Here is a 2,723-nt window from a genome sequence, read left to right as displayed (position 1 = left end):
TCCGCAAATAGGGTCCCAGTGTCTGCTGCTCCCAGCACCCCTGCCTGCCACCTTCCAGCAACAGCAGCCTCTCTTCCCTTGCAGACTGTCCTCCCCTATTCTATGAGGTCCTTCTGGGGCTTGAAACCTAGTACCCCATCCCCCGGCCAAAGGGCAGGGCCCAGGGACAGACACGTGACTCAAGCTGGGCCAGTAGAGTCCTTGCCTGAGGCTTTATCTAGGCTTGCCACAGAAGATCTCTCCGTGCCTCTTATCTGACTTGGCTAGAGCTGAGAGTGGCCTGAGACCCTGCTTTCTCCTTCCTCCTTGGAGGAAGCTTATGGACGTGGAGAGGGGGCCAAGGCACAAAGAAAGGCAGAGGAGAGAAAGAGAGCGAAGGGTGTTGCCTGATCATGTCTGAGGTCAGTTCCACCCCTGGCCCTCCCAGTCTCCTGTCAATTCCTTTTCCGTGTAAGTGAGTTGGTGTTGGGTCTCAGACCCTCAGCACAGAAAACGTCCAGACAAATTTTTCAAATGAGAGTGTAGTGGGTTGAATGGTGTCCCCCAAAAGATATGGCCACCCGGAACTTCAGAATGTGATTTTATTCAGAGTAAGCACCTTTGCAGATAGAATTAAGACAAAGATCTTGAGATGAGATCATCCTGGATTAGGGTGGGCCCTAAATCTGACGCCAAGTCTTTTTAAGGGACAGAAAAGGAGAAGATACATAGAGAGACACACAGAGGAGAAGGCCTGTGAAGATGGAAGCAGAGACTGGAGCGATGGAGCCAAAGCCAAGGAAGCCAAGGGTTGTGGACACCCCCAGAAGCTGGAAGAGGCAGGAAGGACCCTCCCCTGGAGCCTTCGGAGGGAGCACGGGCCTCTGACACCTGGATTTTGGACTGCTGCCCTCCAGAACTGTAGAGAAGACCTTTCTGTTGTTTGAAGCCACCAAGTTTGTGGTAATTTGTTCTGGCAACCCTGGGAAACTAACACAGTGGGCATTATGCAAAAAGCCAGGGGAGGATGCTAAGCTGGTGAGGAAAGGATCCAGTTGGTGTCCTCTGCCCCTCCCCCACTCCTGGGGGAGTCTGGTTAAGACCCTGCCAGCAGCTCGCCCAGACATCACAGTTGGCAAGGTGGCGAGTGAGGGTGACAGGAGGACGGACTTTTGGGGTGTTAACTTTGTCTCCCCCACTCAAGTGTGGGGCCCCTCCTGTGCACTTCAGACTCTCTTGACCTCATCTCTGATCCCAGCCTCGGTGGTGGCCAGGGCGGGTGGGCTCCACCCAGCTGCAGGCAGCAGGAGACCTGACAGCATCTCACCCCAGGGTTCTCTATCAACTCTGGACTCAGGAGGTGGCAGGAAGCCTCCCGGTGTCCACACATGCACTATCCGGAAAGGCGAGGAATTGACGCCAACACCTCATGGGTTAACCTTTGGCGAATGGGGTCAGGAGACAGTGGAAAATGGCTACACTCTGTCCAATCGATGGTCATTCGGAGATGATTCTCACAGAATAGTTGGAGAAGGTCAGGTAAACAGTGACCCATGGCGTGGCCAGCTCAGCCTTCTACCCAGCTTCACCCACTGTCCCCCACGCCTGCCCCCAGGACCACACTCCCTGATTAAGTCCTTGCCAGAAGGCTTTGTCTCAGGCTCTGCTCTCTGGGAACCCAGGCTAAGGCAGGAGTCACACATGGTGGTAAAGCAGAGACTGTGTTTCGCTCGTCTCTTCATCCTGCTGCAAATGTTCACAGCTAAAGCCAGCGAATGATGACGTATTAAAGAATATCCTGAAGAAAACGTTTTGACAAGCAGTCTTCAAGTACAGTGACTTCGAAAGGAAGAGGTTGGTTTCTGGCTCACGTAAGCATCTAGGGAGACAGCCCAGGGCTGGTGAGGGGTCAGGAACCAGGGCCCTTCCATCTCCTTTTCTACCACCACAATGGCCTGTGGTCAAAGCTTGCTCCCATCACATTCCCGCCGGCAGGAAGAGGGAAGAGGGATGGGAGGATGCACCTGCTCCTTATAAGAGCGAGCTGTGCTCGCTTCAGCAGCGCATGCACTGAAATTGGAACAATACGGAGAAGATTAGTGTGGTGGACCCTGTGCGAGGACGACATGCGAGTTCATGAAGCATTCCACATTTTCTGGATACAAAGAACAGATTTGTGGTTAAGAGGGCAGGCGAAAGTGAAAGGGGTAAAGAGGGACATGTGTTTGGTGATGGATGGAAGCTAGACTTTTGGTGGTGAACATGAGGTAGTCTATATAGAAGTGGAAATATAATGATGTACCCTTGAAATGTATATAATGTTATCAACAATATTACCTCAATTAAAAAAATAAAATAGAAAGGAAATACAGCTTTTCTAGGAAAAAAAAGAGCATCACTTCTGCTCACACTCTCTCAACCAGATTTGGTCACATGGTTATTCTTACTGCAAGGGGCATTAAGAAAAGTGGTTTTAGCTGGTGGGTATGCCCTCGCTGCTATGGATTGAATGTTTGCGTCCCCCCCAATTCACAGATTGAAGCCCTGACGCCCCATGTGATTGTATTAGGAGACGGAGCCTTTGGAAGGTAATTGGGTTTAGGTGAGGTCCTGAAGTGGGGGTCCCCAGTATGGGATTAGTGCCATTATAAGGAGATGAAGGGACAAGAGCTCACTTTCTCCACCAAATGAGGACACAGCAAGAAGGCAGCCATCTGCAAACCAGGAAGAGAGCCCTTCCCAGA

General features: G+C 51.6%; 1 non-coding gene across 1 annotated transcript; it reads left to right on the top strand.

The window, feature by feature from the left end:
• Positions 1–2,025: 2,025 nt before the first annotated feature.
• LOC124237701 (U6 spliceosomal RNA) lies at positions 2,026–2,135 on the top strand. The gene has a single exon (XR_006888088.1). It is a non-coding gene; the product is annotated as a U6 spliceosomal RNA (small nuclear RNA).
• The last annotated feature ends 588 nt before the right edge of the window (positions 2,136–2,723 follow it).

This window comes from Equus quagga, chromosome 3, assembly GCF_021613505.1.
Source record: "Equus quagga isolate Etosha38 chromosome 3, UCLA_HA_Equagga_1.0, whole genome shotgun sequence".
Lineage (NCBI taxonomy): Eukaryota > Metazoa > Chordata > Mammalia > Perissodactyla > Equidae > Equus > Equus quagga.
The sequence above is the reverse complement of the archived record's forward strand: the minus strand, read 5'-3'. Positions and strand labels throughout refer to the sequence as shown.